The 14,092-nt window shown below is 41.7% G+C and overlaps 1 protein-coding gene across 1 annotated transcript in view; it reads right to left on the bottom strand.

The window, feature by feature from the left end:
- The window catches only part of b3gnt2b (UDP-GlcNAc:betaGal beta-1,3-N-acetylglucosaminyltransferase 2b), a 34,778-nt gene extending 24,471 nt beyond the window's left edge, over window positions 1-10,307 (bottom strand). Inside the window, exon 1 of the mRNA XM_050071081.1 lies at window positions 10,028-10,307. The gene's annotated coding sequence lies outside the window, so the exon portion shown is untranslated. The remainder of the gene's footprint in view (window positions 1-10,027) is intronic.
- Window positions 10,308-14,092: the final 3,785 nt, after the last annotated feature.

The following is a 14,092-nucleotide window of genomic DNA, read 5'->3' as shown; positions in this document are numbered from 1 at the left end:
CACAGACAGACAGTCTCAGAGAATTATTGAGTACACATTAAAAAAAAAAAGACCACAAGAACACACAAACAGATTGCCTGTAAGATAAGGCGAGGCAGTCTAGGAAGTGTAGGTCAGTGGGGAAAAGAACACACAGACGCAGTGGCTTTGTTTACAGTGATAATGCAACTAATGCTAATGCTGTTAGGAAAGCAAATGCTTTTGACAACTCCCAAGATAAATGTACATAGGTGAAGTGCTTGCTTTACACAAACAGAGAGACAGATAAGCATTCATAATTTACAGGTTGCACGGAGTTTGTTTGAAATTCAAAGGAGAGGGAACGTGAAACATCTCAATTAGCGTCAGCTCGGTTTTCCCTATCATAACGTATAAATGTCACAACAATGAGCGGGTGCTGACTCAGCCACACCCAACTCACCGGGTACACTTCCTTCTGACATGAGAACGAGCTGCACACATGACCACATTTCAAAACAGGATGCTGAACTGTCTATATGGTGCAGCTCGAGTCTATCACATTGTGTTTGTCCTACTGTGTTTAAGATCAAAATCAAATTACGATTATCAGATTGTAATTTTTCTAGGTGTATTAGGTTAGGGTGTAATTCAATAAAGGAGAGAGATGATGAAGCCTTGGATAACCTGACCTCAAACAACCCGAAAGAACTAAAAATCAAGAGCCGTTGGGAAGAAATTAAGGAAGTCTGATGGGCTCCTGTGCAACATCAGGTCTGGATTATTATTATACAGCTGTTAAAAAGTTACACATCCTCTGGGACTCGAGGCAGGAAGAGGGTATGGGGAGGAGAGAGGAAGAGTGGAGACAGTGGTAACAGAAAACTGATGTATTATTTCTGTATATATTTAACCATGATTTCTTTCATCGATTATTTTACTGTAAACACTTGAAATTTCTTTGTCATATGACTGAACTGCATTTCACAGAGGTACTTCTCTTGTGAAACTGTTGGGTGACAAACTACTTCCCTTGTAATTGTATCCTGGTGCATTTGTGTGTGTAGAGTCAACCACTCACATGTCACCAAACTCCAAACAGTCATATCCTGTTGCACAAGCACTGAGGGCTACCTCAGCAACCCGTCTCATTGTCATCTCTGCCCGACAGTTTACAGAAAGGAGAGACAAAACCACCAGCCTAATTTGTTAAGCCCAAGGAGTGCCAAATTATGCACCGGGCGTAATGTCACTAGGCGTTTTTTCCACTACGGGAATTTAACGAACCATGAGCTTGTCCATCACAACTTTCCGCATCTCAAGACATCCTTCCATGTCTTGTTTTGTGTGACCAGCAGTCCAAAATCCCCAAATATTTGTCTTAATATCATAAAGCATTTATAAAACCAACAAATATACACATTAGAGCACACAAGACAGCACTTATTTCGCATTTATGCTTAAAAAAATGACAATCTGTTAGCAAAATAGCTGCAAATTAGTTTTTTATTGATCAACTAATCGGTTACTCACACCAGACTGCAGGTTTAACATTAAACTGACTCTGGGATTTGCACTTTTGGTCAGACAAAACAAGACATTTGAAGACATCACCTTGGACTCAGCTAAACTGAGACTGGCATTTTTTTATTTTCTGACATTTCATAGACAAAAACAATTGATAAAAATGATGCACAGAGCCGCAACAATTAATCGTTTAGTTGTCACCTACTAAATTAATCACCAACTAATTTGATTCTTTTAGAATACAAAGGCAAAATCATCTGATTCTAGCTTTTTAAATGTGAACATGTTCTCTTTATTTTACTCCTCTATGACAGTAAACTGAATATCTTTGAGTTGTGGACAAATCAAGACATTTGAGATGGTCATCGCGGGCTCTGGAAACACTGATTGTATTTTTTTTTTTTAGCATTTTCTGACATTTTATAGACCAAACAACTAATCAATGAATCAAGAAAATAATCCACACCATAACTGACACTGAGCATAACCATTAGTCGCTGCCCTAATGCACACGAGATGTTGTATTGCTCTTCTTGAGCAGTGCCAAAATCTAATTTCAGGAACTGGTCCCCAGTGTGGACGGATATCAGTGGCTACAAAAAAGGAGAACTGGTGACAATTGTTGCATGCAAAGTGACAACTAAGTCCCTCCAACAGAAACGAATTCTGCAAATTTGCGGTCCACCAGGAGACTGGATTATCTGCACCTTAAGCACACGTGGTTGTTAATTTCTTCACATCATCCTCATCATCATTTTTGTGTCACACCGTCTCCAACACCTCTACAGTCTGTTTTCCCTCATCAAATGTTCCTACCCCCCGAGCTAATCCACTGCACAGGTATGTTTCGTTTTTACTCATTCTGGTAGTGTACTGGAAAGTGACTGAACACTGAAAAAAAAACACTGTGTTCCTCTGGCGTTAAAAAAAGAACACTAACAAGTGGGAGTTTTCCAGCAATTCATTTTTTTTAACGGCCAAATCGTGGAATGCTCTCCAGCTGTTAAATCTCAGTCTAACCGAGCACGTGTTTGTTTCACTTGTCAAAAATCAGATTTAGGGGAAGATGACTCTGAAACATGACAGACGCAGCGCTGGCCTGGCTGGCAGAGTCTGTGGGCTGAAGATGTCCACCCACAAAAAGTGATACATCCTACATTTAAAGCAGAGTCACTTCTTCGCGTGCAGAGCCAGCACAACAACTATGCATCACGTCCTTACGCTGCCTAAATGCACTTAAAATAGTCTGAAACTTTATTTTGCTCAGTTTGCTGAATGCATGCGAGACACCACTTACATAAAGGCTGTCTGTGTGCCATTATAGGCAATACTGGTGTCAGTTTATATCTTCCCATTAATGCCTTTAAAGACTTTAAACCCACTGATGTATTTGCCACGGTCAAGAGCTACTGCTGTCGGCAAACTGACTGTAACATTATGGATTAGTTGTGTCCATGCCGCAGTATATCCCTGTAAGCTGGTTTTAATGGATCTCGGAAAACAGTGGCAGCCAAGCACTTTAACAGCAGCTGACTTTGGAAAATACACATTTGTGTTTAGACTCATTAAATGAATTACTGGTGATATATATAAGAAAGAAACAAAGCCTGTAATTTCAGCCCTGGCTCTCTTTAGGGGATCAGATGAAACCTGCAGGAACAATCATTAAAGAGCTTCGGATTTCTTTTGTGTAGTCTGACTTTACTGTGCTGCTGTGGTTTAACTACAGAATTGATACAGTTGGACTGGAAATTACAAAGTGACATCTGTCAGAGGACCCCTGTACTCTCTGTGAGGCCAGATGAGAAGTTAATGGATGGAATAAGAGAGGAGAGATGAGTGTACACAAGCAGGAAGCAAGTCAGTACAGCATGTAAACTAGGCGTGGGACAATATATGATTTTGTTGCAGATCATGATGACAAACACTCTCGATAAGTTGATTATGGTGAACTTCCATTATCATCATCATTACGAATGTCATGTCAAGCAACATCCAAAGAGACTGCTGGGGAACCAACAATTAAAGACACTCTGCAAAAACATGCCGCCTGTGCACAAACCTCAAAAAATGCAAAACATCTCAATCAAGCACTCACATACTGCATAACAAAAGATATGATGCCAAGTCCAAGAATTGACGGGCTTGGCTTTGTAATACGTTAGTGAAGATTCTCAGTCATCCAGGCCATGGTAATCTTAAGTGCTATACCGTAGGCAACTGGACTTGCTTGACCTTCTTAAAGACGTTTCACCTCTCATCCAAGAGGCTTCTTCAGTTTTGGGGCGAGACTGTAGAGTCAGGAACTTCAGTGTCTGTCGTTCTTTGCCCTTTAGTGTGTCTAACTGCAGAAGCCTCTTGGATGAGAGGTGAAACGTCCTCAAGAAACTCAAGCAAGTCCAGTTGCCTACGATGTCAGATTGTTTGTTTTTTACTTAAGTTTGTTCACAAAAAAAGATGTACATGTATGTCCTATCTGTGATGCAGTAAAAGTACTTGTTTCTTAAGAAAATGTAGGGTGAATGTATTCCAGTAAGTTTTAATGTCATTTTGAAGCGTTTTTTAATGATTATTGGAATAATATCATTAATTGCAGTTATTCTGGCAGGATAATCGGGACAGAAAATCTCCATATCATCTCATGTCTCAACTGTACATGTGCCAAACACTGATAATTGGACCACATGCTATATAACCTCAAAACGCTGATATCTGGGGAAACAAGATATGCTTGTTTGTCGTCTTGCATGTATTCAGAAGAGGCGATCAGTTTCATTTGTGTGCGTCCTGCCTGGTGATGCGTCCAGGATGAGTTTGGCCTGGCTCTGTCTAATACACACCTGAAGCTATCTTTGTTACAAAAAGTCGAAAGTGAAAATGAGCCATTGTAGTTTACTAATCTATCTCTTAACCAACGACAGCTGCAGTCAGTGACAGCTCACACTATCTCAGTGATGCTTTCCTGATAGCCAAGCTGACAGTTTGCACGTTCTTGTACACTAAAGAGACAGCTCAGAATTTATCACTTGGGGTGTATGAGGTGCTTATCTACTGTCAGTGTATTACAGTACAGTAGATGGCGGTCTGCTCGCCAGCAGTTTGGAGAAACAGGCAAGAGTACCACCACAGAAGCTAGGCAATGTACTGCTGTGAACAGGGGACAGCAGCACAACAAATTTTAGGCACCTAAAAAAAGTCCTGGCCAAAAAAGTGGACACTATAGTGAGAATGTTTCCAGTGCTTACATTGTTGTCAGAGAGCCCTTTCCTTTGGCACAACATTTTCTCAACTGTAAAACTTTTTATATTTCTTTGCGTCCCTCTCTTTTGACCTGCTCAGTCACGCTCTGCAAAAGTTTTTTTTTAATTAATTCTTTTATTGCAGCCTTCCCATCTGCTTAGCTGTAGACATTTTTCTGTTGTTCTGCATCACAGACGTAAACACAATGCCAGTCTTGTTTGCAGACTTTCTCAGTGAGCCTACTTAATGTTGGATGTGATAAGGAGCTCAGGCGGCTAACAGCCAGGCAAACACATTTCCTCTGTAAACTGGTCTGGCAGTAGGCGTCACCTGAGAAAACGCTGGCTGCAAATCAAACTATGAGGGACTGTGTGACAGTCTCTCTAAACAGGGCAGATTTCTGTGTCAACTTGAGCGACGGCGATGTGGTTATAGTACAGACCTGATGGGATGTCCCCATAATTAGCAGCACCCCTGGGTCTCCCATTTGGGGTGTGCTGAATTACTGACCTTGAAATGAGACGAGGGCTGCTGAAGGGCCAGATTTAAATCAGCTGCAGCCTACTTCATTCAACACTTCAGAAAAACAATTTTTTTCATGTCTGCAACTGATGCCTACCATACACTTAACACTTTTAAAGTCTGACACCCTCTCACATCTAAAGACAATGTGTGTTTTTAGTCACACACCATATACGATTCTGCAAAGACTGGGGATCTTGCAGGGTCACTATTTGCATGACTTCAATTGGGATTCCTTTTAAGATTATTTCCCATTCTACTTCTGGTCTAAAATGTTACCCCAAACTCCCTTTCAGAAATATGACATATTAACAATTCCTCACGTGTCTGCAAAAACGCATAACTCTAGAAACACAAGATAAAAGCTGTCATATGTCGACAGTGTTCTTGTTAATTCGGCACACAAACTTTACAGTTTGGATTTTGTTGCCTCAACTCGCTCTGCTGGTTAGCTGCAATATTTTAGTGGAAAGGAGACTGTGGGTATGAGAGGAGACACATTTTTAAAAATTAAGGTTACTCACTATAATAAGTGTTAGTTGGTGGATCAGGTACAGGCTTAACTGAACACTCGACTAAAAGCGGACTTTTAAAAAACATGCAAACATGTTAGTCTCACTGAAATCGTACTAAAAATCAAATTTCTCAAAGTCAAACTAACACACCCGGATGATGCGACTGGGAGACGAATTACTCCAGCATGTATACAGTCAGTCAGACCCAAACTGGCCGAGGTGCTCTGCGCATACTCAAGAGTTTCCAACCCGCAGCTGAAAAGCATTAAGAAGGAGCTGGTAACAACATGGTGAAATCTACATCCAGAGCCGTGCATTTTAGAACGGAGGAGGAGACACAGTTCATGCTGTGGCAGCTGAAAGAGTGTACAGCACGTATGAAATGTACAGAGCTGTAAAGTTGTCCACCATGATACCAGATTGCTGCTAGCTACCTGTGTTTGTCGATTATTTGGTCTGTGACGTAATAGGTCAACCGGAGAAAGGTCCTATACTAACAAGCTGAAAGGAGGCATATTACCACCCATCATAGCAGAGTCGGACATTCTTCAGTAAATAAATTGATTCCCCTTCCATGCTCGTATACTGGGACATGGACAGTAGTCTAATTAAATGGCCTAGTCAAGCTGTAACCGTAGCGCAGCATAACTGTGCATATAAATGTATTGTACTCCTTTTCCACAGTTTAAGAGAACCAAGACTCCATGTTTACTCTCTAACCCGTTTGCTGCTTCATGTTTGCTGCTGGAGAGAGCGCAGCATGTTTCATTATGTCTGAACATCTAGACGAGACAAAGACTGACTTAGGACAGCTCAGACTGAGTTTTACGACCACCATAAACCAAATGACTGAGATCATGGAAGCGTGAGCCAACTGAGGTAATATGCCATGATTTTATTCTGACATTGGAAATTCGTCTGCGACAGTGGAACTGCTTGAAAAGTCGTTTGGCGTAAGGCCGGCATAAAGCAGCCCGTGTTCTGCTATTCACCAAAGTCATGCACATCCATTAAATAAACAGCTGACCTGCCTTTGACATTAGTGTTCTTGAGCACATTAGGAGGAATCTCTTATGTAGATGACTGTTATTACTCATCCCTGTTCCTCTCCACTAGAAACGGTTAGTCAGCCACTGTCAGGAATGTGTGGAATAGTAATGAGGAGGGGACCAGTAAGTGCCACAGATTAGATCAGATGAAAACATCAGAGTGGGCAGAGAAATGTCCTGTATCCAAAAAGGTCACGGGCTTAATTTAATCAACAGGTGACTGCACATCCCGCGACGGTCAAAGTGTCCTTGAGTGGGAAACTGGAGCTTGTGCCTGCTCACTGAGCTGGAGGACATGAGCAAATGTCTAAAAGTAAGCACTTTACATGTGCTGTGGAGACATAGTTGGCTGTTAATGCAGAGTGCTGGCTGTGTCTAAACGGCAGAATGACTTTGGGATGACCATTTGGGCGATGCAAACTAACCTTTCGTGTATTTAAAATGGAAGATAAATCATACAATACAGCACAGTAAAATCCTGGTTACCCAACACGTCTGTGTCCTAGATGTATGATAAGTTGCTATGAAAGTTGCTCAGTGGCGCATGAAGCCACAGATCATTGATAAATGAGATGGCTCACTTTAGTGTCATTTCCTGCGTCACATGTGTTTTGCCACCACTCCACCCCTTTAGGAGACTAGCGCCCATCCTGTGTCTACTCATCCCAGTAGGAGAAGTGAATGTGAGCACATTTTTCTTTCGCCCCAAAGTCACTGATACATATCTCCCGAACTTTCGGACACTAACATGGCATTTTTCAGAAAGACAAATCACAGGTAAATAAAGATCTGGCAGCAGCTGTAATGATTTTGTACATAGATGCTATCAGACATCAAGCTAGCAGATAAAAACAAGCGGCAAAATAAGGAACAAACATTAAATATATACTGAGTATAGTGTTGTATTGTTTTGAATCACATTTCATCCATCCACACAATATTCACAACACTTCAAAACAGGGTGTGGGATGAGAGGAAGAGACGGTTGTGCCCACTTACAAGACTAGAGCTCTCATTTATAACATTTCACACACACAAAATGAAGCCCGAAAGAGGTGCGTGCCACTTCCCACGCAAAGGTTGTGATCTATAATAACAGACCTGATGGGACAAACTTTGACCCATAGTTACAAACATTTTGGGGACGGGAAATTGGCAATGCAGATGGCCTGTACGTACATTTTTAGTATTGATCCTACGCATTGTTTTATAAATAAGGCCCCAGGAGCGTGTACCATTTCATACCATTGGCACAACTTGTCTCTCCTGTAAAGCATCGTTGATGAAGCCAAATAAGCTTGACTTCCGCAATATGAAATTACCTGGATGTTCCGAATTGTGGAGCCGACAGAGCAAACTTCCACTGACAAAGCGGCTAACTTCTGGTTTAGCATTTTGTTAACTTGAAAGGGAATTAAAAAGATTTGATCTCGCAGCTCTTCAAGACTTTGTAGTAATTTCGTGTGTGTTGTGACGCTTTAACGGTTCATCCACTGAGTTATAGGAAAGTCTTTTTGGGCCCCGTGGCATCACATGACGGACCTGGACATTGAAATTCCACATTTGCCCAGCACATCAAATCAGTTTTAAAGCCAGGTGCTGCTCCTGGAGGCTTGCTGTATCTCAACCACAGCAACCTGATACTGAGCTAAATCAGCAACAGCTCCATTCTCTAAAAATCAGAACCACCAAACATGCTCTTCCCTAATACCTCAAATCACAAAAAACCCTGTAACGTGTCATTTTAACTTCCTTTATCTGATACAACACAACAAAAGACATACATGGTGTACATACTGTTCTCTACACCACAACCTACTAATCACGCAGGTCAGGGACATCATACTGATAAACAGAGATCAGTAATATCTGAAAGGAAAATAAAGGAGTCATCATCTTTACTACGCCCTGTTGTGCAGAGCAGGAAGATATAAATGGAACAAGATATGAATCCAAGATATTAAGTCTTAGATTAATGTGGTGTGTGATGGGAAAAGTGAGCAAACCTACTCAACAAGCCAATCAGTTTGCTCATACATTTCATATTTTCCATATAAAACGGTGTTAAAGTTAGAGCATAGTCCAAAAATGGGGTTTGCTCAAATGAAAGCCAGTTTATGTGACTGCTCTGCGTAAGCTAAGCTTCTGTTGTCATTTGCTTTACAAACATTCACTGTCTGGTCCCCATTTTTATTTACCAGAGAGACAGAGACTCACCCTTGGCTGGATGACGGCTACTCATCCAAAGTGTGGTTTTTCTGTCTAAACATAGCCGTGCTGACACACACACATCTGTGCAGCAACTCTGGAAAATGTTGCTCATGTGATTAAAAACTTTTATCTTGGAGAGCACATATGGCATCGCAGAGTGAAGAGGGAGAGGAGAGGAGAGACGGAGGAAGAGTAGACTACTACTGCTACTGGAATAGGAGGATCTCCAGGTTAGGAATGTAGGTTGGCAGAAATAAAAGACAGCCAGCAGGCAGACAAAAGCAGCATTCAGAAAGTATTCTCTCACTTATCTCCTCCAAATATTGGATTAACGCTGGCCTGCTTTTCTGCCTTGAACATACATTATGTGTTTGTGTTGGAGTCTGGGAGGTTTCAGGGATACTTGGCACTAAACTATGTGAGTGTTTACACTGACCAGGGCAGCCACTAATGAATATTTCCAAAGCTAGTGACTCATTTGTTAGTTAATTCCATCATAAATTGATCTTTGTTTCTTTTCAAGAATATCTAATAATGTGGAAAATATCTACCAAAGCTTCCAAAAAGCCAAAGCTACGAGTTTAGACTGAATATATTCACTTTATTTGTAATTTCTAGTTATACAAACACAGAAAAGCCGCAAATATTTGAATTTAATAGCTGTAAACAGCGGGTGTTTGCTATTTCTGGATTGGTAAATGTTTTAAAACAAACAATCAGTCATCAGAGTTGTTGATTAAATTCATATCGACCAACTGACCCATGTCCACAGCTCGTTTCTGCGCTTTACCTCGCCATATGTTTGGATAATGCTGTTTTGCTGCTTTCATATTTCTATTGCATATCGTGTGTCTCGCCACAGGAGTTTTATGTTGCAGCCTACTTATTCTTTTCCTTTAATGAAAGTAAACAAGCAGGCAGCCTTAATTATAAACACATATATGTTTTCTTTATACCCTGGTTTACACTTTGATGCGTAAAGTCTCAGTAGAGTTGGTAGTTTACCTCTGGGAGCGGTGAGATGGTCGCCCGTGATGTGACCGTAGTTTCTCCTTTAAAGTCCTGACAGAAAACTCCTCCGGGACCGGATTAACTCACTTGTTTTCAGCCGTCCTTCTTCATCCCAACAATGGCGGAAAAGTTGGATAAATCCATGCGACTTTTTTTTTCTCACCGGCTAAAAAAACCTCGCCATGTTTTTTTTCCCCCACCGTGATTTGCTCCTGTTTTCGCTCCCGCGGACGACGACTGAAGAGTCTCTGGTTGAAGCACCGACTCCTTTGAACGCTTGTCTGCGGTGATGACGCTGCGCTGCTGCTGCTGCTTCGGGGCGGAGCGAGGCTGGCACGAGCGCACACACAGACAGACAGACAGACGCGCGCGCACACAGAAATCCCAAAAACCGGTTATGGCTTAATTTCACTCAGGTGAGCTGTTGTTGAATACCGAGACTAGATTTCTGAAGTAGTATTATTTAGCTATTTGCACAGGCTTATATGTGCAGCAGTGGAAATGAACAAAGTACATTTACTCAAGTACTCAGTTTGGAGGTATTTCACCTGAGTACTTCCATTTTATGCTACTTTATATTGTACTTTTTACTCCACTACATTCATCTGATAAGTTAAATTACTACCTTGCAGACTTAGATTATTAATACAAAATTTAAAACAATGAATAAATTATGACGCATCATTATAGGTTAAACTGCCCAGCAGAAGCCTAAATAAGGGAGAGCAGGGCACAACCTAACACATTTTAGTTTTGGCTAAATGTTATTAAACTGTTTGACGTTTTATTTATTTGTTTCTTGGGTTAGGGCTTTTTTTTCTACAGTTGCACTGAGAATTGGTGCACATTGTCACTCTGACCTCATCACATATATGCATTTGGTCATGGACTTTCCATGTCCACATACGATGTGCAAGGTACCCTGGGTGTGTTGGTTGTTGACGTTCTGGGACACAAGTTCTGCCTGCTACATGCATTGTCTTCTTTCAAAATGCACTTCCGTTTTCACAGGAAATTTACCATTTACACAGACTCTTTCAAAACAACATCGGTACAACACTGCGAATTGAGTTTATTTTTTCCTTCAACAACAAAAACACATGGTTAGGTTTAGGCAATAAAAGAGCAGGGTTTGGCTTTTGAATTTTACAAGATGCACATATCACTCTCTCGGGTGAAAGGCAGTGTTTGTTGGACCGATCCATCATTACTCCCACCCAACACAGTTGGACTTTCACCACCTTAACTTTCGTCCTTGTCCTGTTGTGTTTCCCCCTGTCGCTGCTGGAAGGCGTTAAACAATCACGGCAACCGGCCATGTATCATGCCAACGTTAAAGGATGCCTCTTTTGTTTGTTTCTGACACTGCAAGTAACTAATATGTGGAACAATTAAAATGTCCAAGGTTTTCCTCCTCATGTTTGTGTGTACAAAAAGCAAAGACAAGAAGTAATGTTAACGATCACCTGACATCAAATTTGACAACAGAGTCTAAATACAGATCTGAATAAGAACCAGCTCCTGGCCACATCATTATTAGTAGTGCAACTGACTCTGAATAACAGACTGACACATGTTCAAACAGTCTACAACAACGTCAAGGTCACCCGGTGACAGTGGTGGAAGATGCACTCATATCTTTTAAGTAAAAGTAGCAATACTACAGTGTAGAATCTGTGTTACAGGTTAAACTCATGCTTAAGTAAGAGTACAAATGGCCCGACATTGACCAAAGGCTGACGTTTGCTTGTGTGTCAGAGCCCTAACACCTTTTCCTAACATACAGCGAGCGAGCAAACTCTGGCAGATGGCATGTGAAAAATTTTTCTAGATATACCACAAGTGACTAGAACATTCAGGGAGCCTTTTGAGCCACGATCGAGCCTGCTGTTGGTCTGAAAACAGGTTGGAAGTGCACGAAGCTTCGCAAAAATAGAACCAGGGTGAGCAGATGTTCAAGCAATTGACACATCGCTTGTTTGCTGATGACCAGAGCAGGTTAGGAAACACTGAATACAATCTGATGTTTGCTCATTTGCTCGTTCGCATCACATCCAGTTAGAAAGAGGTGTAAGACTCTCTGAGCAGACATTAGCCGTCTTCTCTTAAAGGAACGGTTTGACACTTTGGGGAATACGCCTAATCACTGTCTCTGCCAAGCGTTAGATGAGTCGATCAATACCACTCTCATGTCTGTGCATTACTGAGCTATAATAGCCGGGAGTCAATTAAGGCTGGAACGGAGCACCCCTGCAGTCATCTAAGAGTATTTGTCATAACAGTAATCAGGCTGACAAGTCTGTCGTCTCTTTGTTTGCTGATGTTCTAGCAAACACAGCAACTGTCACTGAGCTGTAAACAGAGGTGGACCAGTTAGAGCAGTCACAGTGGGAGTGACACTCGTCGACATGTATGATAACTATGGTTCAAAGGCCGGTTTATTTAATTCAAATTCAGTCAGTCAAAACAGGTGGACGAAAGTAGAGTAAAGAACTGTTGAGACAGAGCTTCTCATCTTTAGTTTACTGGTCTGGCAAGTTTACTGGTTAGGCAAGGAGGTCTGGTTGAGCTTTTTTGAAATCCAGGTACTGACAGTTAAGCAGTGTGTTGACATCTGGATCACATTTGAGCTCTTTTCTCATTAATATGCAGATTTGTTGTTTGTGTTCTGTCCACTCTCTTTTTATGCAACACTTCAACAGCAGAACTGAAGGGTCCCAACAAGAGGCATCCAGATGGCAGTTGGAGGTATGTGTAATGTGTGTGTGTGTGTGTGTGTGTGTGTGTGTGTGTGTGTGTGTGGGATGGGTGTGGGGTCTCCAGACAGCAGGGGTCCAGTCCCCAGGCTGTCCTCTCTTAATGACCCAGGCCAAGACAAAAGGGGGATCTGCTGTGTGCAGGCTGGAGGCTCCACATCCCTCTGTGTAGCAGACCCACAGCTGGTCACCCCGTGGAAACAATGGACACCCGGCCTGCGCTCATAAATAATAATCCCAAGGTTCACATATGATTAAGCTGCTCATGCACACACTCTGAAGTATGACTGACTATTTCTAACAAAGCAGAGGAGTTTGTTTTCAGACTCATGTTGAATCATGGCTGAGACTCAGGTCTGTTTTCTTGATGGTGCAGATATGACTTAAAACAAACAAGCAAACAAAAAACAAACTGACAACTTGTTACAGCTGCTGTTAAAAATATGTTGTGGGGCATTAAATGAAGCTGTGAAAAAAGGCTGTGCAAACTGTGGCGATTAAGGCCAAGTGTAGCGCTTGCCTGCAGCCAAACGGATCTGAAGCTGCACCCAAAACAAAGCGACTCATTGTTATTTTAAAGCCAGGTTCACTGTTACTCAATACTTCCTTGCTTATCAAGAATGGCATGTTTATTTACTGTAATTCTCCTCAATGGCTTCGCTCTTGTATTAAGAAGCAGGCGAGAGTTTCAGAATTATATAGATACTGGAAATGTACCAGTGCTGGTGAGTCAAGATGGAAACTCATAAACAGTTTTTTTTCCAATGTACCTCACAGGCTCCTCCAGGCATCTCTTCCTCATTAATCCTCCTGCTGCAATAAGTACGTATACAGCCATTTGTATGTAGCAGCACTGCCAAGAGGATGCAAATTCAATTACATTTGGAGTTTACTGCAGGGCTAAAAAGATAATGCTTGGGATATTCAGTATTTTTCTTGGTGTCAACACACTAGTATTGCCTGTGTAGCCAAAGTCAGATAATAGGAGCTCCTTTGTTGTCTAAAAACTATTAAAACACATCAGTGAGCCCCACTGTTGCACAGGCTCACATGTTTTCTTCATCATATACATATATGTAAACTCTCTCCCACCCCCCACCTCTGTCTCCCTCTATAATTTCCATCCCATAAATGAAAAGTTATATGAAATTGCAGGGGTTTCCTCAGTAGTTCCCAGACCCTGTAGAGGGGGCTGACTGATGGTTGCCACCACCTGCTGCTTCTTTACCTATATAGAACAACCCCCAGACCCAATAGGAGGGGGTCTGTTAGTGAGGTTGGAGGTGTGTGTTTGCATTCATCA

The sequence above is a fragment of the Epinephelus moara genome, chromosome 19 (assembly GCF_006386435.1).
Source record: "Epinephelus moara isolate mb chromosome 19, YSFRI_EMoa_1.0, whole genome shotgun sequence".
Classification (NCBI taxonomy): domain Eukaryota; kingdom Metazoa; phylum Chordata; class Actinopteri; order Perciformes; family Serranidae; genus Epinephelus; species Epinephelus moara.
This window is presented reverse-complemented; position numbering and strand designations above follow the sequence as displayed.